Source organism: Eriocheir sinensis, chromosome 4, assembly GCF_024679095.1.
Source record: "Eriocheir sinensis breed Jianghai 21 chromosome 4, ASM2467909v1, whole genome shotgun sequence".
Classification (NCBI taxonomy): Eukaryota; Metazoa; Arthropoda; class Malacostraca; order Decapoda; family Varunidae; genus Eriocheir; species Eriocheir sinensis.
The window spans coordinates 16,250,456-16,273,589 of NC_066512.1; the positions used below are offsets into that span (position 1 = coordinate 16,250,456).

A 23,134-nucleotide genomic window follows, 5' to 3' on the forward strand; every position below is an offset into this window, starting at 1 on the left:
GCCATGGCGTGTCCCCAAGTGTGTGTGTGTGTGTGTGTACAGTTAAGTGAATGAATCTTAATTTCACCCCATCATGTTTGCCAGGGAGTCGCGGCGTGCCCAATGCGGTGTGTGGGTGAGGGAAAGCCCGTGACGGATGGCAGGGCTTGAGCGAGGCAGGCAGGGACTGATGGTGGATGCGGGTTGGTCACACAGATAAAGAAGACGGAAGGTCGTCTGTGATTAGGTACTACATCCTCAAGGGCGTCCCCTCTACAAAATAAAGGACGCTGATGATTAAACTAAGAGATAACACAAAGAACTAATGGCTGTCTTATGTTTGGGATGAGTGGCAAAAATCATGTTTGTGTGACCGTGGTTCGAGGCCCTCAGACAGACAGACAGACGGACGCCCGGGGGTCAAGACGCGGGTCGGTACTTTCAGACGCTCCCTCCTCTCACATCTATTATTTTCAAAGCCCAAAAGGGAGACTAACTGGGTTGTAATGAGTGTTCTTTTAGGTTCATGGTACCGAAGGAAGGTCAGACTACCACCAGTCATAAAACTACCTCTGGAAATGCCCAAAACTCGAACGAGACCCTTGTCAAATCCGTGTGCTGGGGCGCCGATTTCCTTAAGAATATGACCCGCGTGGACAGAGCGAAGCGGTAAGGCCTGAGTGCTACGTAAAACATGCCCACCTGCCTCCACGGATACATGTATATTTTTAGCGAAGTGAATTCGTAATTGAGGCACTACGTTGTTATCAGTGGGTCGCATATTTCACGAGATAAAGCCACCCAGTTATCTCGACGGTAAATCCTGTTGGAGTAGTAGTAGTAGTAATAGTAGTAGTAGGCTGCGAGAGGGCGGTGGGCAGCAGCCTCTGTCGCCTCCGTGAGTGATGGGCGGTTGTGTTTCCTTGAGGGAGAAATATTTGCCGACTTTCTTTTATTTGTGTGTGTAAACGAGTTGTCAGGGAGGGACGAGGACGTGGGGTCAGCGAACACGTGACTCAGGGTGTGTTTGTGTGCGTGTGTGTGGGGGGGGGGATAGTGTGGTCAAGTGTGCAATAAAGTTTAAAGTGGTTGTATTGTGACCACCTCCATGGGCGGCGGCCGTGTGTGGCGTAAAGGGGTACGGTGTGAGTGACTTATGTGTGGCGCTACGGTGGTGGTGGTGGTGGTGGTCCTGCGAGGGGAAGGAGGACGGAGGAGAGAGGAGAGAGGGAGAAGGTAGGACCATGAACCTTGAAGCTGTGTGCTATACGGCGATTCTGACAAAAACACTCGGCTTGGCTTGGCTCGTCTGAAGGTTAGCTGATACGCACGTGGCCGATCTTGTTCAGTGTCCGCTCAGTCAGTCAAGTCCCTCACTGTGATCCGCTTCTGTCGCCCTCTAAAGGTGTCTCGATTCTTTACCTCAAAACGAGAAAACACACTCACCCGCATGTCCATTGTGGCTCATGTCCTCCAATCTATTTGAGTCACAAGGTTTTCCCTGAAGAAGGCGAAGGCGGTGTGTGTGGGTGGGAAGGTTAGGGATAGATAGATGGACCGGCAGCGCGAGGGTCGACACTATTAGGCTGATATTCAAGTTGTCTGTCTGTCCCACACACTAACCATTAACTCGATCCCACCCCTATCACATAATAACAGAGGGTGGACACACACACACACACACACACACACACACACACAGGAGAGAGAACGGCAGGACGTGATCACTCATGTTTAGTGTCAAATATTAAAGTATCACACCTCCTCCATCTTATCCTCTTCCTCCGCCTCCTCCTCCTCCTCCTCCTCAAGCCTACCAGATTGACATTCGAGTGTTACGTGAAGTCTTATGTAACGGCAGATAAGTCCACCATAAACATAATCGCGCGAAGTCGTTGTTCCCTGACCCTGAGTGTTATGTCGTGCCGTGGCGGGGCTGAGGGAGGCAATGGTGACTGACACCCTTGATAAACACAGAGATCGAGACCCGCCTGCTGGAGTGGCCGTTCTGTGTAATGGAAGGGAAGGGACGGGAAGGGACTTTTGATCTCCGTGTGTAAGTGCGTGAGTGTTGAGGTGATGCTGAGTGGGTGGGTGGGTGGGTTTTGGCTTCGTGGGTTGAGGGAGGGACAGAAGGAGTGGTATGTGTGGCTGCGTGATCCGAACGTTGTATGTGTGAGGCCTTGTAGGGGTCAGTGGTCGGCGGTGTCAGTCGAGGTCGAGAAGAGTGATGGAGGTAGTGTTTAGTGTCGCTTCGTGTTGTACGGTGTCGCCTTACGTGTGTGTGTGTGTGTGTGTGTGTGATCTAAACGGCTGCAATGCGCACGTAACAGCTTATGCATACCTGTACACACCACGTCATTTCCACCTCCTTCCCCTTCCTGCAGCCCCCCCCCCCGTCACCCCCCTTCCTGAGCCACTATCTTCCCTTATCTCCAGCACAAGGCCTCCTTAGAGAGAACACGTCCACCTTCCCGCCCTCGCCACAAATAAGGAACCCACAACACAAGGGCACTGAAGCTCGACGTGGGTTTATTGGGATAGCTGCAGGTGGTGGGATTACCGCTAACACCTATAGTCGAGGGAGGCTCAGTGGAGGTGTTAGCCGGTGCAGCGAGGCTCGGAGTATTATCTCGTTGGGCGGGGAGTGTTGCGATAAGGAGATAAAGGGTTTGAGTGGCGTTGTGAGGCCACGTCCCGCTAGTCTTCCAGTGTTGCATGTGGCGGTGAGGGGGAGCCCGACGCGAGAAACTTGGTGGTGTGCTTTGCTGGTGCTGCTGAGACGGGGAACCTGATGGAGGAGGCCCAGACGGTGCATCCTCGACCCTGGTTAGTGATCACTCTCCCTAGGTGACTTTCCTGCATTCATTAGTCACTCCTTCAGAAGATAATCCGTGATCTGTTGAGGAAAGTTACCGTCGTAGAATCCGCAGCTGCCAATGAGCCACGACAAGTCTCCGGTGACGTAACGCTGAGAAATATTTGGCTTTAGAAACCACGGAGTAACAACAGCGACATTATGCTGAAAAATGAAGTGCGTGACCGTACATTTCCCATGGCCGAAAACAGATTCCGTAGGCCGCCCTCACGCCCTCCCTCACCTCACCCCCTCCGACACATACTCGCAAGGGGTCCACTAATGGTGTTCCGCGTCGCCGCAGCTCACCACAGGAACAGCGCAACGCGTCCAACACTGGCGGGTCTGTGGTTTGGTTGTCCACCCGCCCGCCCGCCCACTGAGCACCCTCGAGGCAATGAAGTTGACGTATGGATGAAAAATTCCCACAGTTTGGAGAAGCCGCTCGTTCCCCTCTCATGCACCGGCGCCCCAGCTCATCCAAAGATCCCTCGCAGGTGAACCGACGAGCCCTGCGGTAAATCTCTCTATCCTCAGTAACACTTGCGGCTCTGGCCCAGTTTACTCAGGGTGAAATAGTAGCTCCTTAACGGCCTGCGTGAGGGGTGAGGGAGTGCTATTTCAGAGTAACCCCGGGGAGCCTAGACCGCGGCTTTTAATAGCAGGCTTCGGGGCGGCGCACGTGTCTCGGCTGTGGAGGTGAAGGTTGGTGGGTTGGTGGTCTCAGGCGGGCGGGCGAGGTGGACTCACGGGCTGCGGGCGGGCGAGGCAAGGGAGGAGAACGGCTTGGAGGCGGACTCTGCGGTGGTGGTGTGGCGAGCTGAGGTAACTGGGCCATTCGAGGGACAGACACAGGCTCATTATTCCTAAACATCTCGGGGCTTAGGGCCGTATTTTAAGACACCATCGCTTCTCACATCAACTATTTCTAATGGTCAAAGAGTGAATCAATCGGGTTTTCATGAGTGTTTTTTAAGGTTCATGGCACAGAAGAATGGTCAAACTACCACCAGGGTCATAAAACTACCCCTGGAAAGGCCTACAGCTCCTACGAAAGCCATGTCAAATATGTGAACTTGGGCGACGAAATGTTTTAAAATACGACCCTTACGCACCCACGTTTGATAAGGCTGTCGTAGATGTTGTATGTACTTCCATGGGCAGTTTTATGAGCCTTCTGATAGTTTGACAAGACTTCTGCACCAGGAACGTGAAAAAAACACTCTTTAGAACCCGACCAATCTCCTTTGTGGACATTGGAAATACTTGTTGTGAGAGCCGAAAGCGACTGAGTGAGAGAATCCAGGCCTGACATAGTCTTGCGAAACTTGAAATGTCCGACCTAATGAGTTTTGCGTTTAAGTGGAGTAACGGTCCTGTTTTACTCCGGCTGTGGGATGTTTTATTACCTTGTTCTTTGGTAGTATATTGTGGGAGTGGAAGTTTTTTGTAGTTTACTCTTTTTTTTTTATTTCACTGTTGATGGTGTTGCCTTGGTTCGTGGCGGTGGTGGCGGGGAGGGAAGGGGAAAGGGGGGCGGAGATGCGGGTCAGCTGCGGTGGACGGAAGGTTCTGGTCACATTCACCTGGTTGTTCTTTGTGCACTGATTATCTCTGAGGGCAGTTAGTTGTTGTTGTTGATGGTGGTAGTGGTGGTGGTGGTGGTGGTGGTGGTGTGGTTATTCTTCGTCGTCTTCTTCTTCTTCTTCTTCTTCTTCTTTATTAGTTTTCCTATTCTCATTATTTTGTGGGGATAGGTGGCAAAGTGGGTAAGACTCAGCATTGAAAAACCTCTAAACCGAAGAGCTGGGCCGAGACAGTTCGAACCCCAGTGCTGCTGCGTGGCTTTATTGGAAGGACATCTGGGCGCGCCATGATGGAACACCCCAATCAGTCAATCAGTCTATCTTACACCCCCTAAAAACATCAACCTCTGACTGATTACCTGTGACAAAGTTAATTAATTAGTAAGGTGTGTGGGGGGATGGGGAGGGGGGCAATTAGGTTGGTGGAGGCGGTGATGTCCCTGTTGGGGGTTGTTGTGGAGTTGATGTTAAAAGTGGTTGTGGTTGTTGTAGTGGTGGGGGTGGAGGTTGTGGTAGTGCTTTGGATAGTATTGGTGGGGGCGGTCGTGGTAGGTGGTAGATGTAGTTGAGGTAGTGTTAGGGGTGGTTGTAGTAATTGATAGTGGTGGTTTTGGTAGGGTTGGTGTTGTTTAAAGTCGTGTAGAGGTGGTTGTGGTGGTAGCTGATGATAGTGATGGTTGTGGAAGTGTTGGTGGGGGTGGTTGTGGTAGGTGATGGTTGCGGCTGTAGTAGTTGACTGTGGTGGTTGTGAAAGTAGCGTTGGTCGTGGTAGTGCTGGTGGAGTTGGTTGCGTTGGTGGTGGTGGTGGCAGTGTCCATGGCTGACGTAAGGTGGCGTGCGTGAGAGTGGGTTGGAGCTCCTCACAATGACACCTGATAACTGTTGTCTTATCTCTCCTTGTTTCCCGGAATGAGGCGAAGAGATACGGCCGGGGTCAGGAGGCCACGAGGGAGTCAGGGTGACATGCTTCCTCTCACGCCCTCACTCTTTTTTCCTTAGTGTCTCCTTTCCTTCACCCTTCTCATTCCCTCACTCTCACCTCTTCCTCTCGTGTTTCCCCTCCGTGACATCTCCCACCCTTACCTACCACATCCCTTCTCTTCCATTCACTACCTCTCATTTTCCCTCTCTGCAGCCTGTTCTCACCCTACTCATTCCCCCTCCTCTCTCTCTCTCTCTCTCTCTCTCTCTCTCTCTCTCTCTCTCTCTCTCTCTCTCTCTCCTTTAATTGCATACCTCTGTTCTCTCCTCTGTGGTCTGCTCTCTGGTATTATTCAAACACCGTGAATTATTTGCCTCTCACGTTACATATGACAACTTATTTCCTATCATATTTCCGCCTCGTGGTTCCAAGTCGAGTCAAGTACGAGTCCTGTATCATACCCGTAGCCGACGCGTGCACGAGTCGCGGCTTGTTGATACAGGAGTAACAGGACAGGGGGGCCCAGTTAGTGATTGGTTGCCTATCGGATCGTACCACGTCGCTGTCGCTTTCAGATTGTCCGTCTTGTATCTCCTGCAAGCGTGAGCATCATTGAACTTTACACCTTAGCCACAGTTGATTAGAGTGTACCTTACCCTGCTTCGTTAGATGTTAGTTTGGTATGTTTTGCCGGCCAGTCACATTTGATTAGGAGGAGACGTCACAGAGCTCGCCTGCAGTCTGTTGCTTAGCGTCTCCAAGTCCTCGAACCTCGCGTGAGCTTGGCGATGAGGTGCGTAGAGGGCGCTGTTTTTTCTCTTGCATCATGTCTAGAAATTCTAACAAGAGCCAGATTGGGCGTCTCCTCTTTGACCCTCTCATTTTTCCTCCTCTTCCCTTCGTTCCCCTCCTTGTGTGGACGTTGTGGTATGAATAAACAAAGGCGCATTACGTAAATCATCAATGTACCAGGAAAACAATGCCCAGGAATCCGTGTGGGTGTTGAGGGAGAGATTAATGAGGCAAGTTCCCCGAAAGACAGGTATTGCGCAGCCACGAGAGAGAGAGAGAGAGAGAGAGAGAGAGAGAGATCTAACTGGTATAACAATCGTAACCCAAACCAATTACACGGCTGCGTCTAAATTGCTTAATACCTGCTAGAGCGTTTCAGTCCACCGTGTCGTGTAATGGAAGTGTAGAAAACGGGAGTAATAATATCAGAAGGTGGAGGTGGTGGTGATGGTGGTAGAAGTATCCACCGTCCCGCGAAAGTAGCGAAGCAGTGGCGGTGGTGGTGATGGTGGTAGTGGTGGTGGTGGTGGTGGAGTTCCCTCTTTGGCGACAGTGACGAAGACGGAGCCAACTTCGGGCATGACGGCATCACCTGGCACCCTACCCAGCCCCCCTCACCCCTTCACCCCCCCTCTCACTCCTTACCTTCTCCCTTCACCCCCTCATTCCCTCTCCTTCATCCCTCTCCTCTCCTGGCACCCTCACCCAGCCCCCCTCACCCCTTCACCCCCCCCTCTCCTTACCTTCTCCCTTCACCCCTTATTCCCTCTCCTCCCCTTTCCTCACATGGCACCCTTAGCCTCCCTCACCCCTTCAACCCCTCTCTCACTCCCTCATCCTCACCCCTTCACCCCCTTACCCCCTTCTCTCCCCTACCGTTACTCTTACCCATTTCACTCCCTCTCCCTCCTCTTCCCTATCCTTACCTGTTACCCTTACCTAGTCTTCCTCACCCTTTCACCCCCCCCCCCCACTCACCCTCTACCTTACCCATCACACTTCTTCTCCCTTTTCCTCCTCCTTCTTTCTGGCACCCAAACACCTTCACCCCTTTCACTCCCTCACCCTTCTTCCTCTCTCTCCCCTCCTTTCCCCTCCCCCTCCTTACTAACTAGCCCCTTTTTATACCTCCCCCTTTACTCCCCACGCTTGGTCAACCCGAAGCAGGAATGACATCAGGGAAAGGTTGTGGACTGACGGAAAGAGTGGAGTGGAGCGAGGGAGAGCTAGTGGCGCCAGTGTGGAATGACTCATGCCAAAAGAAATCCTCCCCTCCCTCCCTCCACTCCTTCCATGCCTCCACTCATTCCCTGGACCCATCGCCACACTTCCTGCCTCCACCGCTCCATGCTTCTCCTCCTCCTCCTCCTTCTCCTCCTGCCCTACTTAACTCTGCTCTTCTTTGCCACTCGAAAAAGAGGATAAACAAGGATTAAGAAAATGTTTCAAGTCACGAAGTTCACTCAGAGCCGCTTCCGTAAACAAGCTACTTCGTTTATGCTCTCTCTCTCTCTCTCTCTCTCCTGTGGTGGTGGTGATTGCAGTGGCGTGCCGCTCAAACTGGAGAAAAGAGAAGGGAAGAAGTAAGTGGTCAAGGAAGAAGAGGAGGAGGAGGAAGAGAAGGCAGAGGAGAGGAGGTCAGCAGTCCGTGAGCCGCGTGTTTGTGGCGGTGGTCGTGGCGGTGAGGCGAGCTGATGCTGGTGATGGTAGTGATGGTGGCCGAGGCAGCTTCTGTACTGGGGAGAGTCATGACAAAAAACACGAGAATGAGGAAGGGAAGGCTGAGGGGAGGATGAAAAGGCGAAGGGGAGAAGGTATATACTCGTAGTGGCAGAGCGTTTTGTTTACGTCTCACTGTAAACACGAGCGAGGGCGAGCAGGGAGTCACATGGCTATAGGTAATGCTAGACTACCTCCGTCGCCGCCGCCGCTGCTGATTCCCTGTGCCATTAATCAACGCTGCCAGATTGTCGTACTCTGCCTCCTATGTTTGCCGATTTCCGACCCCAAAACTGCTTTCATCACCCAAATAACTGCCTTCAAATATGGTTATCGTTATAAGGGTTATTTATTGGTGTTTTTTGGCAATAGCTATAGCTCAGAAACCGGTAAATACGAGGCTCTGAGTACGATAATCTGCAACGGTGCCACTAATACCAGGGCCGATATTTTTCAACATTTCGGCGCCCAAGCACACATTTAATAGTAGTTTTAGGCATTTGTAGAGGTAGTTTAGTGACCCCTCTGGTAGTCTGATCACTTTTTTGTACCGTGACCCTAAAAATCACTCATGAGAACTCGATTAATCTCCTGTTCAGCCTTTGGAAATAGCTGATCTGAGAGGCGGAACCGTCTGAGGATACCAACCCACCAGGCTTTCACGGCGGCGGGCAGCGACGGCGGCGGCTGTGGTCACGGAGGTGCGAGGGCCGCGTGCTGACTACCGACCGTTGACCTCGTGTGCAATAATAATAATAATAATATGAAGAAAAAGAAGACGACTTTGTTTACGAAAGGCTCGATGAAATAGGGAAAATTATATAAAGAAAACGGAGGACATAAAAACCAGTATACGACATAATTATGAGAGTTTTTAGTAGTAAATTAATATTATGTGTTATTTATGAGCTTTACGATAGAGGGAATGCTATAGTGTGAGGCAGGCGTTTGAGAGAGAGAGAGAGAGAGAGAGAGAGAGAGAGAGAGAGAGGCTTGAAGTGGGGTTCCAAGAATAGTAATAAAACGGCTGAGGAATGGCAAAAAAAAAAAAAATAGAAACCTCCACTTGAGAAAAACTAATAAGATACAAAACCAACACCACCTCAACGACTCACCTAAAAAAAAATAATAATAATAATAAAAAGAAGAAAAAGAATAATAATAAGTAGTAGTAAGCGCAGCGTCATAAACAGTATAATAAAAGTACAGTAGCAATATAAAAAAAAAATCTAATCGACGTAATGTTCCGCCTTCCTCGACAATCCTCCTCACTTAACTGTTTGTCCATCGAGTCTTGTCATCGGGGGAACACAACTCACATTCCTGCGGTGGACTCAAGATTCCCTCCTCCTCCTCCTCCTCCTCCTCCTCCTCCTCTTCTTCTTCTTTGTGGGTTGCGTATAAAGTGGGGGAAAAGGGGAGGGTAGAATCTGTTTTGAGTTTTCGGATAAATTAATGTAGTGATGGGTATGGTGCTTCTCTCTCTCTCTCTCTCTCTCTCTCTCTCTCTCTCTCTCTCTCTCTCTCTCTCCAATTATCATATTTCCTCTTATTTAGTGTATTCTTTCATTTATTACTGTTACATCACCATCACCACCACCACCACCACCACCATTATCAGGTTATCATCAGCAGTATCTTGAACTCTCCTCCTGCTCCTCGTGATGACTAAGCTCTTCATCATAATTGTCAGCATCTTTAATCTCCTCATTATCTAATTATCATCAGATTGTGTTCGCCTTGAGGTTTGTGGTAATAGTTCTACGTTGTTACCACATGTGTAAGGGAGCTTGAATTCATTACTTTTTTTTTCTTGCTTGTCTTTTCTTCCTTCATATCTTCATTTTCATCTCTTTCCTTCATTTCTTTCTTCTCTTCCTACTCTCTCTCTCTCTCTCTCTCTCTCTCTCTCTCTCTCTCTCTCTCTCTCTCTCTCTCTCTCTCTCTCTCTCTCTCTCTCTCTCTCTCTCTCTCATGCATCACTTCTCCATTTCATTTTTCTCTATCTTCCTGTCTATCTTTCTATCTTCTCTCCACCTCTTCATCCTCTCTTCCTCCTCTCTTTCCCCATCTCCTTCCCTCATGCTTCACTCTTTTCTCCATTCCTTTCTATCTTCCTTTAAAGTGTTATATTATTCTCTCCACCTCTTCCTTCATCTTCTATTCCTCCTCTCTTCCTCTTCTTCCCTCTTAGGTACTGTGTGTTATTTTCATCTTCTATACTTAAAATGTTCTTCCGTCTACCTCTTCTCTTTCCTTTTTCCCTCCTCTTTCCCTCTCCCTCTCCATTTCCGAATTATCTCCATCTTCCTTCTTTAAGTGTTGCAAATATTCCTCTCTCCACATCTTCATCATACTTGTACCGTACCTCCCAGCTCTTTTTCTCCCCTCTTCTATCTTTCATTTACTATAATTTTTACCGTACCCATTCAACGTCATCCCCAGTTCCCCTTCCCACGGACACACAAACACCCATACCCCATTTCTGATACCACGTCTCCCCTTCTTCGTTTCCCTTTTCCCCTTTATTCTCTTCATCATTTCCTTGTTTCCCTATTCATCCCATCCTTTCCCTTACTTTCTCCTTCCTTTATCCTGCCTGTCCAACCTACCTATCCATTTAGTATCTTCAATTTCTTTTTCTGCCATACAATCCTTCCATTCATTCCTTTTCTCTCTTTAGTAATTCTCTCTCCCCTTTCCTCCCTAACCCTTTCTTTCCCTTTTCCCACTGTACCCACACACTCTTTCTCTCCCTTACCTCTCCCGTTTTTCTCCCCTTCCTTCCCCTCTTGTCTCCCCTCCTGCCAGTCTACGGGGCGCCAAGTAGGTATCTGACAGGGGCGGCACTTCCTTAGCTTCGAGGGGAGAAGAGGGGAGGAAAGGGAAGGAAGGAAGGGGAGAGAAGGGGTGGAGGTGCTCACAAATACCACTGATACGCCCCCTCTTTCCTCCTCCCTTCCCCCTCGTTTCCCTTTTTTCTTCCTCCTCCTCCTCCTCCTCCTCCTCCTCCTTGGTTGCTTGTCGGAATCGTGAAGTAAAATTAAGTTGCTGTCATGTTTAAATATTGCCTTGTAGCGTCAACGAGAGAGAGAGAGAGAGAGAGAGAGAGAGAGAGAGAGAGAGAGAGAGAGAGAGAGAGAGAGAGAGAATTGCAGAGTTCTGTGAAGACTTGGACCATTAGTAAGAATGGGTCCTGTGTTTTCATGGTATGGGAGATGGGAAGGTAGAGGGCTTGTGGTGACTCCTCCTCCTCCTCCTCCTCCTCCTCCTCTTCCTCCTCCTCCTCCTCCCCCTTTATATACAAACCTCCACAGCATCGACCTTCCTCCGTCTGCCTCAAAAATTTGCTTTACTCTGTTTACCTTTCACATTTCCCTCGTCTTACCCTCCTTGCCCTCCTGCCTTACACCCCCATCCCTCCCTCTTACCCCCTCCCCTTTGTCGCGCCTTTCCCAGCAGGCGGTTGTCTCGTCCCTCGTTTCGTTCTTCTTTGCGAGTGAAGACCCGATCATGTACGTTAGAGAAGACCTAGACATTCACACACACACACACACACACACACACACACACACACACACACACACACACACACACACACACACACACACACACACACACACACACACACACACACACACACAAAGGCTGCGAGGCTCCCCGTGGCACCGTGCCAGACTCACTACCAGAATAGGCCGCGTGGTGCCCCTCGGGACGCCGCTCTGCCCAGCCCGCCAGCAGGAAGAGATACTGGTACCTGTGTCTGGCGGGCCGAGGGTGACCAGCGTCCGTGGGGTTGAAAGTGAATCCAGGTGTGACGATGGGGGGCTAGAGGGGCTGGGTGTGGCACTGAGAGGGGGGAGGAGGGAGTTAAGGGGTGTCTGGTGCCGGCGTCCCTCTCAGGAGCTATATACAACCTTGGGCACGGGACGCTGCCTCACCGCGTGCCCCAAGTCGAGCTCACGTCCGCCGGGTCGCCGCAGCAGTGCTACCAAAATTATCGTACTCAGAATATTACATTTATCGGACGTCAGACCTCAAAGTGTCATATCTTCATCTCTTTCCGTCATCTCTTCCTTTCTCTCGCTCATATCCTTCCTTCCTTCCTTCATCTCTTCATCTTCATCTCTTTCCTTCATGTATTCCCTTCTCATTTTTCTTTCCTTCTTTCATATCTTCATTTTCATCTCTTTTCTTCATCTCCTTTCGCTCATATCTTTCCTTCCTTCTTCTCCTCATCTTCATCTCTTTCCTTCATTCTCTTCCTTTCTCTCGCTCATATCCATCCTTGCACTCCTCATCTTCATCTTTCATATTATATTCCTCCTCTCTCACTATACTCTCATGCTTCTCTTCTTCAATAATGATATCCAGTTAAAGGTATTGTTAAAGCCGTTAATTGTCGATGTTTTTCTGCAACAGTTACGGCTCAGAAGCCAGAAAATACACTGTGCCAAGTATGATAATCTGAGAACGCGAGTCGCCTGTCTTGTCTCCGGCCCTCCCGTCCTCCGCTCTGCTTTATTACCAGACGAGAGTTTTGGGTTAAGTTCTCTGCCGCGATGTGTTTGTTGTTTCCCCGGTGCCCTTGTGTGTATGAACGGCGTCCTTGGTTTATATTTGTCCTTAGCGCGAGCACGAGCCCCAAAACAGGTGGTGGTGTCGTGGTGGTGGTGGTGGTCTGGTGTTGGTGGTGGATGATTTGACACGATAATCAGACAGTAATCTTATCCTCATCACCTTAACCCTCCCTGATCAGCTTTGTGTGTGTGTGTGTGTGTGTGTGTGTGTGTGTGTGTGTGTGTGTGTGTGTGTGTGTGTGTGTGTGTGTGTACCTTTCTTTGTCTTTCTTTTTTCCCGTTTTCTCAGTCAATCATTTTTTCCTTTAATTATGTCTGCCTGTCTGTTTTTCTGTCTGTCTGCTTGTAACCGCTCTAAAAATAAAATGCCTCTAAGGAATCTTTTTATCTTAAGTGTATAAAAAAAAAAGTAATTGACGCGATTAAGGAGGAATTCAACCTTAAAAAGCAGCCTTGTAGAGCGTGATACAGGCAGGCAAGCAGGTAGGACAAGACGGGGGGGGCGGTACGAGGGGCATTATTGCAGGGAGAGGGATAGGTAGAAGACGGGGGGGAGGGGGGGGGGCAGGGGGAGGGCGAAACCTGAGCCTGTGTTTAAAAGTGGAACAAATTGCGACGCTGCTTTTCGGAGACAGAAGGAGAATGTGAGGAAGCACCACCACCACCACCACCACGACGACCCTCCCTGCGTGTGTGCGTGTGTGTGTATGTGTGTGTGTGTGTGTGTGTGTGTGTGTGTGTGTGTGTGTGTGTGTGTGTGTGTGATAACAGTATGCAAGAATCAGAGACGTGGATTTGACAGGTGGGATGAATACGGCTCAGGTGGAAGTGATAAGGCTGAGTCAAGGTGGAGCTTTTGTGCGACGTGGGGGATTAAACATGTGAGTGGTGGGGGGCGAGGCAGGGGGTGAGGGGGGGGGGGCAGGAGTGTGGCAATGTGGGGAGGCAGTGACTGATGAGCGACGTGATGTGGAACAGGAGTTTGACCGGGCAGCGTTAGGCAAGGAGTGGAGTTGAGTGGAGTGAAATGCTGATGAGGAGTTGGAAGTGGTGGATGCTGGATGCGGAGTGGAGTTGAGTGGAGTGAAACGCTGATAAAGAGGAGTTGGAAGTGCTGGAGGCTGGATGCTGGAGTGCGGGACAGCGTGGGACATGGATGGAGTGGGACAGCGTGGCGTGGGACAGGGATGAAGTGCAGACAGTGTTGTGGGTGAGACATGAGGAGGAACTTTTTTTTTTACAACAAAGGGGACAGCTCAAGGGCACAAAAAAAGAAACAATATTAAAAAAAAGCCCGCTACTCGCTGCTCCTACAAAAAAAAATTAAAAGAGGTGTCCGAAAGAGAGGTCAATTTCGGGTGAATACCTTGAGGGCGACGTCGGACAAGCATAGGAAGGACACGAGCAAGAAAAAGGAGGTACGGAGGGAGGGAGGGAGGGGGCCAAGAAGGTGAAGAAAGAGGAGGAGGAGGAGGTTAAGATGGAGACAGAGACCCATCGTGAGGCGCAGACTAAACACCTTGCGGTCTCTAAAACGATTTCCCTGCGGCGTCATCACACTCAGCGGCGTCCTTGACATCAACTCGCTATTACAGACATAACAACGAGGCCGTAATTCAACGTCGCCCAAGAACAGAGGAGGCGGGCGATCAGGAGGAAACTTCAACATCGCATCCGACGTAATGAATCAGTTAAACGCTTCGGAAAGGCATTGTAGCTCTTTAATCTCTGCCCCACCCCCCGCGGCGCCGCTCCCACACGAGGCCGCAAGCAGGGGTGCCGGCGTGCAGGGGCGTGCGCTAGCAGGGGGAGGCGGGGGGGGGTTGAAGGAAGGTGGGAAGGCCGTGGGAAACGTTGTTGAATCAGGTGTTAACTCTGCCTTCATGAGAGAGAGAGAGAGAGAGAGAGAGAGAGAGAGAGAGAGAGAGAGAGAGAGAGAGGAGGGGGGGGGGGGGCGGTGAATGGGAAAAGATTGCTAAAATTCTCTCGTTCATTCTCTTTGTTCCACCCATTCACCCGTGCACCCCCCCCCCCTCCCGGGTGTGGTGCAAGCAAACACAGTAGTAGTACCCGTAGCCAAGCGTGCCTCCCTAGGGTAAACACCTTTGTGAGCAGAGAGAGAGAGAGAGAGAGAGAGAGAGAGAGAGAGAAAAAAAAAATTATACCACATAGTCTCCATACAACATTCGTCTTTATTCTAATAGCATCAACCCAAGACTTATTTTATTCAAGAGTATTTCAGATTTATTCCATTTCAATCCTTCACTATATTTGCTATCCTGAAAAAAAGTAAAAAAATAAATTGATAAATAAACTCTTTGCAGCTTCCGAATTAACCTTTCAAAAACAGTCAGTCTGAGGGTCACTCGGGCATGAAAAAAAAGCTCAGAGGAAAACATTTACATTTACCTGACTGTGTTTCATGTGGGGTGAGTGTGAGAGTAAGTGTGTGTGTTCAGTGGTGTGTGTTCCTCTTTCGACAGACTCACTCAGCGAAGGGAGGACCAGCGACGAGGAGGAGGAGGAAGAGGTCAAGGCGTGTGTGCTGAGCGGGGACGCCTCCATCCATCTACCTCCTCCTACGTCAAGAGTTAGCTGAGGCACGGGCGCTGGCATCCCCCTCAGGTAAGTGTCTTTGTGATGGGGAGTTGGCGGGGTGGTGTGGTTACTGGTTAGCCTGAGGGACCCTTCTTGATGCTCACCTGGCGTACCTGTTTGCTCGTCTATTTGTTATACTTCCCCGCAGCTGCTCTCCTCACCCCCTTCACCTGGAGTGCCGCAGAGCTTGTATGTTATGTAGGCAATCTCCTCCTTTTTCTCTCTCCTTCCCTCTCTTTTGATCTTGGTTGAGTTTTATTGGCATTTTCTCTTTTGTTTTTTGCTTCTCATCTCTTAACTTGTTCTCCCTCGTTCTTTTTTACGTGTTTTCTTTGTTTCTGCTTCGTTTTCTTTTTTTCTTTGTTTTTCTGTCAATTATCTTTCTGTTATTTCATTGTTTTGTTTTTCTTCATCTCTTCTCTTGTTTTTTTTAACGTATTTTCTTTCTTTTCTGCTTCTTTTCATTCTTATCTTTGTTTATCTGCCAATTATCTTGCTATGATTTCACTGTCAATGACTGTGTTTTTTATCTCTTCTCTAGTTCTCTCTTCTTCTGGTGTGTTCTTCCTTTCTGCTTATTTTTGTCTATTATTTTGTTTTCTAGTTATTAATTTATTCATCATATGTAAATCTGTGTATGTGTAAATCGTTATCTATATATATTTATCTAGAATTTTATCAGCATATCTGACTGTGCATGTGTATATCTTAAGTTTCTCCTCCTCCTCCTCCTCTTTTCTCTCCTCCTCTTCCTCCTCCTCCTCCTCCTCCTCCTCCTCCTCCTCTTCCTCGTGTCTCTGCTGCCCCACTTCCATACTAGCGGAGTAGGCCTGGCGCGCTGGGTGGAATACTAAAGAAGCTAAACTCGTTATGACCCAACTGGCTTTCCGTTATCTGCTATTCATGTGTCCCTCCGTTTAAGTCTTCCTCCTCCTCCTCCTCCTCCTCCTCCTCCTCCTCCTCTTCCTGCTGCTGCTGCTCTTTTCCTAGTCTTCCTTCTTTGGGATGTGATGTTAATTTATTTATATATTTATGTATGTATTGATGTATATATGTATGGATAGAAGAGAGAGAGAGAGAGAGAGAGAGAGAGAGAGAGGGGGGGGGGGGGAGTTATTTCAAGGAACGTTACTATCACAAGAGATAAGATGACCGTGATGGTGTGGCAGGGAAAGGCTATTGCGTGTTCACCTCTCTCTCTCTCTCTCTCTCAGGACAGCAAAGGCAACACACAAATCACTTTTCACATTCCAAGGTTACGAAAGAGTAGGACGGGAGCTTGTGGTAGAGAGAGAGAGAGAGAGAGAGAGAGAGAGAGAGAGAGAGAGAGAGAGAGAGAGAGAGAGAGAGGAAACGTAATAGTGTCAATGGCTTCAGTTCAAGACCGCACAAAGACCCCGAGTTGAGTTTGCCTTGCCTTCTAATTCTGTCATCGTAAGTGAACGTTTATTTTGTTGCTCTGTGTGTTAATAAAGAAAACGGGAATACAGTGTTTGCTTGTGCCGCGGACGAGAAAGGAAGAACCACTGTCGATAAAGAAAACAATGGGATGATAAAAAGTGTAGAAAAGAGATTAAAAAAGTAAGGTTATGTTGCAAGTTAGATCAAAACACGTGATGAAATGGAGAAAATATTGAGGCAAACGAGATAGCGAGTAGCAAAGGGAAGATAAGGAAAAAAATGAAGAGTATTTTGGACTCGATTAAATTCTGCTGCAAAACCGATCAGAACACGTGATGAAATAGAGAAAACAAAGAGACAAAAGAGAAAGCCAGTAGAAAAGGAATGATCTGAGAAAATAGAGAGAAATATCATGGACCCAGTGAGGTTTTCTTTTGCAAATGAAAATAAGTTAAATCACGTGATGAAACAGAGAAAACAAAGCGATTAAAGAGATTGAAGGTTAGGAGGAAAGGATAGGAAACACAATTGGAGAGTAATATTATGGACCCAGCGAGGTTATTATTGCACGTGATGAAATATAGAAAATTGAATAGAAAAGGAAAGAGTTAGTGAGTGGAAAAGAGAATACAAAAACAAACAAACGAAGAGGAGGAATAGTCTAGTCTAGTCAGTGGTAGCTTTGACTTACTTACTAGAACACAACAAATAACACACCTGCCAGCCACGCCCCCCAAAAAAAATAAAAAAATGAAAACGTTCTTCTACCTGGATGCGATTTGGACATACTATACCAGACCGTCTTTTATTCTTTACCTTTTTTTTTGCCAAGACGCCGCCGCCGCCACTTTGCAATTTGTTCCGCTGCTTGATCGCGCGCACCTTGGAGAAAAAGCGAGTCGACGATGGTCATGTAAAATTGTAAAGTCTCTCTCTCTCTCCTTCCCAATAACTCTTTACTCTCCACTTTGTTTTTTCCTCGCCTCTCTTTTCTACTCCATCTCTTTATGTCGCTTTGCTTCCTCTATTCCATCACGAGCTTTGATTTCGTTTGTGAGAGATAACTTCACTGGGATCGCAATCTTACTCTCCATTTTCTTTCATATATCTTCTCTCTTCGACTGAATCTCTTTTTTCCCAGGCCATTATAGTCGCTGGTGCCGAGAATCCAAGTGTTTACAAGCGAAAGTAAGGCGTGTGGAGGAGTGTTATCATTCACGAAGGCCTTGGAATGTTGAATAATTGAAAGTAAGAGAGAGAGAGAGAGAGAGAGAGAGAGAGAGAGAGAGAGAGAGAGAGAGAGAGAGAGAGAGAGAGAGAGAGAGAGAGAGAGAGAGAGAACTTGTTGGCTCTCCCGATGAAATAAAAATTAAAATCTGTGCCTTCAAACGATCGTGAGAGAAGGAGAAAAAAAAAAGGGAAGAGAAGGACGAAGAGGGCCACTTGGGAGAGAGGGAGGAGGAGGAGGAGGGCAAAGGGGATGAAATACGTGTGGGAAGGAGAGGAGAGGAACGGGAAGGCAAGGCAAGGAGTAAACAGAAAAGGTCAGCGTAGGAGGAGAATAATAATAAGTAAAGGAGGAACACGAAGAAGAGGAGGAGGAGGAGGAGGAGGAGATGGCAGCAACCCGAGGGAGGAGGGAGGGGTGCATCTTACGCCTCCACCAGTACTACTTTCACCTTGGACGTTGTGAATGGCCTGACCTCACGCCGCCAGGCCGGGGATGGGCACGCCTGGACCGGGAACGAGGCGGGAGGGGAACTATAGGCTACATTTAACATGCTGATGAGGAATGAATATGCAGGCCGCAGGTGAAGGCCGAAAGGGAGAAGGAGGAAAGGAGAAACACATACGCAAGCAGAGGAACGGTCCAGAGGGAAGGGGGGCCAGGGGTAGGGTATGCTTGGACAGGGGTATTGGCTGAGGAGGAAGGGAGAAACACATACGCAAGCAGAGGAACGGTCGAGAGGGAAGGGGCAGGGGTAGGGGGTAGGGCATGCTTGGTTAGGGGTATTGGCAGGGGAGGCAGAGGCAGGTGATGCAAGCAGGGGCAGCGGAGCGTATCTGCACCAGCGGGAGGTAGGGAAGGCAGGGGAGGGGGCCGGCAGGAAGGGCAGGCGTCGGCAGGGTCGTGAGGGAGGTTCCTGCTGCGTGCCAACCCTTTGTTTTAAGCAGTTAATTGTTCACATCCCGACTCCAGGTGGTGATAATAATACCTGTGTGAGGATGAGAGTAGGAATAGGAATAACGAGCGTGTAAGAGGAAGTTTAATGTCACTGGAGTTAATGTTAAGTTTGTCTCGCTGCAGGTCCTCGACAGGCTAATTACACGTTTGCTTCAGTCACTTGTTATTAGCTGTTGGATGCTGCGCTTAGCCTCGAAATCAGGTCATGCACGATTATGTACCACTGAAGAATACACACATGCTATTACTTTTATTAATCGTAACTCTCCCGCTTGTATAGAACCCCTTTTAACTGCTACTGGTGTTGCATCATGACTCCAGGGGAATTCTTATATGGATGAAATAAATGTACCTTAGAGGGCTATTAAAAAGATGCTGAGGTAATGGCTTTTAAGAGGGTTAGGAAGGACGGAAGGAAGGGGGGAGGGCATGAACGTGAGGGAAAGTATTGTGCTGACCTGACTCCTCCCTCCCCTTCGCCCTTCCCTTCTGCAACACGCCCGTCGCTTCTCTCGTAGCTAAAAACGCACGCCTTTCCTCCCCACTTACCTTACCTGGACCTGCTCACCTTCCCCTCTTCACCCACCTCCCCATCTGCCCATCGCCCACCTACCCGTCTACCTGTCGCCCCCTCTTCACCCACCTCCCCATCTGCCCATCGCCCACCTACCCGTCTACCTGTCGCCCCCTCTTCACCCACCTCCCCATCTGCCCCATCTGCCCATCCCCACCCTACCCCTCTACCCCCCTCCCCACCCCCACCCCCCCCCTGCTCACTCCCACCTACCACCTCTCTTTTCGGCCCCTTCACCCACACCTACCCGTCTACCTTTCGCCGCCAGGAACCTCACACAGCTTAGGGGAACACCCACCCCACTTTTTTGCACCGCCCTCCCAAGGACTGAAGGGAGAGAGGCAGTACTCCCCCTCCTCTCTTCCCCCCGTTTCCTCCCATCCCCTCCTTGCACGATGCACCGCCTCGATGAATACTGAAGAATAAACATAAAAAAAGGAAGAAAGAAAAAAAAAACGCCCCGAAAAACACGATGACATTTATGGCGACGACTTAGATCCTGTCTCCGTCCTTGGGTGGGAGAGGAGGAGGAGGAGGAGGAGGAGTGCTTGTGGGTCTCCAGGTGACGGTGACGATTACTAGGCTAAGCTCGAGGTGGGGGGAGGGGATCAGGCAACCGGATTACATTGGTAGCTCATTTACCGATTAGTGGGGAGCTTATCTGCGTGAGGTAGAAGCCGCGAGCAGCCTTGTCGTCGAGGGAGTCGCGCGTGTGTCGCCTGCTCATGTTGGGTCCTCGCAGCGTGACCCCCCCCCCCCCCTTCCTCTCTCCCTCTCTCTGGTCGGTATTCTCGGCCGCTTCCATCTCCCACAGCAACTCATTCCAAAGGCCGAAAATGACATCAATCGGGTCCTCGTGAGTATTTGTTTAGGTTCATGGTACAGAGGAAGGGTCAAACTATACCACCAGGGCCATTAAGCTACCCATGGAAATGCCCCTAACGCCCACGAAAGCCTTGTCAAATATGTGAGTTTGGGTCCCGAAGGTTTGGGAATACGGGCATCAGGGCCATATTTTTAAACATTTCTGCGCCCAAGAACACGTAATTTACTAGTCTTTCGTGGGAGTTTAGGGCATTTCCAGGGGTACTTTTATGACCCTGGTGGTAGTCTGAGCCTTCTTCTGTACGGTGAACCTAAAAGAACACTCATTAGAACTCGATTAACCTCCTTTTTGGCCCTTGGAAATAGTTGGTGTGAGGGGCGGGAGCATCTGACAATACCAACCTCACTCTCTTCCACATCCCCTGCTCTCCATTCTTCCCTCCCTCAAGAAGAAAGAAAAACGAGCTCATAAACAAACAAAAGAGTAAATAAGTAAACAAGCGGTATTTTCGTCTTTCCGCGTTCGTGTGGTGAAGCAGAATATTACCAAAGCTCGAGTGTGTGTGATGCTTCTTTGTCTCGTCTGTGTGGTACATACTTATAAGGTCGTGTCGTCGACGGTGGCGCTGCTCAACCTCATTATGCTGGTTGGTGTGTGTGTGTGTGTGTGTGTGTGTGTGTGTGTGTGTGTGTGTGTGTGTGTGTTTTACAGCAGAGGAGACGGTGCAAGGGCGTAAAAAAAAATAATAATGAAAAAAAAAGCCCGCTACTTACTGCTCCTGAAATGTGTGTGTGTGTGTGTGTGTGTGTGTGTGTGTGTGTGTGTGTGTGTGTGTGTGTGTGTGACGATGATACAGAGCAGAAAGCGCGCCCGTGATGCTCCAACGAAGGCGATAAAACAGAATAATAAATAAAAAGACGAGTGCGGAAGAGCGTGACCAACGACCTACTCCTACATGCACGCCGTCCCTGGAGTCTGCCGCTAACCCTCGCTTCTGCTTCCGTGAGAAACACCCAGAAACCTAAACGCTTGAGTGTGTGTTAGTAATCATCCCACACACGGTCGCGCCCCTCCTCCTCCCTCTCTCAGCCACACTGCACTTGCCACGCACGGGAGAGAACCAGCCATATCTCATAAACCTCCCCCACCAGCGTATCTAGCGACAGTTATAATGATAGGTAGAGCGGGTTTGTGTGTTATTTTTTCCCCATCTAAGCCGAGTTATGAGTACCCGACCCCCTCCTAGTGCTTGGCTAACGGTGTGTCGGATAGCGGAGGGTCTTGGGTGGTGGGTTGGGGGGATAGGGGGGTTAGGGGGTAGAGGGGGGTCGCTGCACAAGGTAACCCAGGACCACAATATTTACCAACACCCGAGAGGCATCAAGGAAAACGTGTGCGCCGGGGTATTTTGCTTCCCTTAAGTGGCCGCGCGCCGTGATTGGTGGCGTGGCCTCTGTCAGCTGGCGAGGCGTCCCCTGAGGTGATTAATATTGCTCGTGCATACCTACATCTAAAGCCCCTCGCCCGCCCCCCGCCCTCTTCGTGGCACTGAGCGTCACGCGAGCCTTGGGTGAACACGAAGGCAGATCGCTGGTGGCCCGGCGTGTTGGTGGTTTCGCAGGGACCATATTTTTAAACACTCGGCGGCCAAGCACACACACTTGACAAGGCTTTCTTAGGAGTTTGGGGCATTTGCAGAGGTGGTAGTGGTGGTGGTAGTTTGATCATTCTTTTATGCCTTGAACATAGAAAAACACATTAAGACGCGGTTGATTTATACTTTTCGGCCTTTGGAAGTAGTAGATGTTAGAGACGGAAGCGTCTGAGCATACCGACCCCAGTGCGACAGCGGACCGTCATGCCTCCTTCTTACCTCCTTCCAGCTTCCTGTGCCGCCGGGCGAGAGAGAGAGAGAGAGAGAGAGAGAGAGAGAGAGAGAGAGAATACATATACGTTGTTCTCCAATGCAGCAAGAAGTAAGAAAAAATAACTTGAACAAAGAAAACAAAGGCATAACAAGTTCCCGGTAACCATGAGCCACAACAGCCAAGCAAACCAGACCAGAGGAGATCAAATCGTTTACAGCTCTGAGACATTGCCACTTAACACCATCTGACTCCACAAGGGGATGGGAAGAAAAGGTGAGGGGAAACGAGGGGAAAAAAATGAAGTGAGGGGATAAGGGATGATAAAGGAAGGAGGGAGGGAGAATGAGGAAAAGAGGGAACAAAAGGAACTGAGGGAATGAAGGATGAAAGGGGAGGAAGGAGGGAGAGAGAGAAGAGAAAAAGAGTGAAAAAACAGAACTGAGGGAATGAGGAATAAAAAGGGAGGGAGGAAGAGTGAGGAAAAAAATAATTAATAAAGGGAATGTGGGATGAAAAGGGAGGAGAGAGGGAGAGAGAGGAAAACTGGGAAGAAAATGAGAGGAAAGTAGATGTTGAAAAGAGGAGGAAAGCCATTAAGAGGGCGGATAGGCTGGGCAAAATCTCCTGAAGGGTAAGAAGGTGGATTAGGCCGCCAAATGTTCTCGTGTAAGGGCGAGGCTGAAAGTAAGTTCGTGTGAGCGTGGCCGAAGGAGAGTTTAGGTCACGACCCCTTCCTCCCCCAACCCCCCTCCCCGGCCAGGTCATGTTAGCAAAAGGTCAAGTGGGAGAGGGAGGTGTGTGTGTGTGTGGGGGGGGGGGGGGGGGCGAGGCTTGGGTCATAACGCCAGCTGGCCCTCCAGGCACCGCCCTCACCCCCTCTCTGGCACTGATGCAACCACCAGTGCCCCGCTCACTCCGCCAGGCTCACCCACACCCACCTCCATCACCCATACACACACACACACACACGCACACGCACACTCACATACTTCTACATTTTGCCAGTCACACCCTAAGCGACTGGCCACATTCACCCGCCCGCCCAGACACCAACACCTTCAAAAAGACACCTTCACCTAGCCACACTCACCCAGAGCCGGACCGCACCTGCTAGGCCCAGTCAGTCACACTTAACTCGTTACACTGTGGTATGGCGCGACAATCAGCCAGTCACTCTTGGACATTCACAGACGCAATTTTGCCCAGTTAAGATGAGGAGGAGGAGGAGAAGGAGGAGGAGGCGGAGG

The 23,134-nt window shown here is 49.6% G+C and overlaps 1 protein-coding gene and 1 long non-coding RNA gene across 19 annotated transcripts in view; one reads left to right on the forward strand and one right to left on the reverse strand.

Annotated features, from left to right (window-relative positions):
* LOC127009022 (bromodomain-containing protein 4-like) overlaps positions 1-23,134 on the forward strand; it is a 170,707-nt gene that overhangs the window by 119,837 nt on the left and 27,736 nt on the right. For 16 of the 18 annotated variants that reach the window (XM_050881636.1, XM_050881646.1, XM_050881769.1 and 13 more), the window contains one exon: positions 14,919-15,060. The gene's annotated coding sequence lies outside the window, so the exon portion shown is untranslated. Of the gene's footprint in view, positions 1-2,645; positions 2,809-14,918; positions 15,061-23,134 lie in introns of those variants that run through there. The other 2 variants (XM_050881627.1, XM_050881697.1) reach the window with 2 other exon arrangements.
* On the reverse strand, positions 17,728-19,562 carry LOC127009064 (uncharacterized). Its single transcript, XR_007761556.1, has 2 exons — positions 19,437-19,562; positions 17,728-19,319 (listed from the first exon to the last, which is right to left on the reverse strand). It is a non-coding gene; the product is annotated as an uncharacterized LOC127009064 (long non-coding RNA).